Consider the following 595-nt stretch of genomic DNA (forward strand, 5'->3'; position numbering starts at 1 on the left):
GAAATGTGAAGTATGGGTCCCCAGTATACAGAAACTGCTGGATGCTAATTTAAATATGTTGAGACATTTGCATAATTAGCATAATTAGCATTATTAGCTTAATCGTCCAGTTTGACCACATATTTTGCACTGTATGGCCAATTTCTACAATATGTGAATGGTTTCAGAGGTTTTAGAGGATGCTGATTTCTTTTCTGGCTTTTTCAGATTTCAAAGAGCTAATTTTAGTACTTAATGTGATTTATTTTGGTAAGTTCCAATTACTTTCAGGCATAATTATAGGTTATTTTTATGGTAAACACAATCTTACATTTCAGAATCATGAGTGCTTTTGTGAATGTTGATGCATTGTTTTCAGGGTGTAGTTAAGATAAATCCCCTCCTGACACTTTTGAATATCCAATGCTTTTGGATAAATGATGAATCTTTGTTTGGCTGAATGTTGTGCATTTCTGGAGAAAAAAGCTGCAGGTATTTGAAATTACTTCTTCTGATCTTGCAACTGTACGATGCATATTAATGGGGTAGCTATTTAGGACAACCAATGAGATGACATCATCTAAGCCCATCACCATGTGTGATCAACAAACTATGT

The sequence above is a fragment of the Etheostoma spectabile genome, chromosome 16 (assembly GCF_008692095.1).
Source record: "Etheostoma spectabile isolate EspeVRDwgs_2016 chromosome 16, UIUC_Espe_1.0, whole genome shotgun sequence".
Classification (NCBI taxonomy): Eukaryota; Metazoa; Chordata; class Actinopteri; order Perciformes; family Percidae; genus Etheostoma; species Etheostoma spectabile.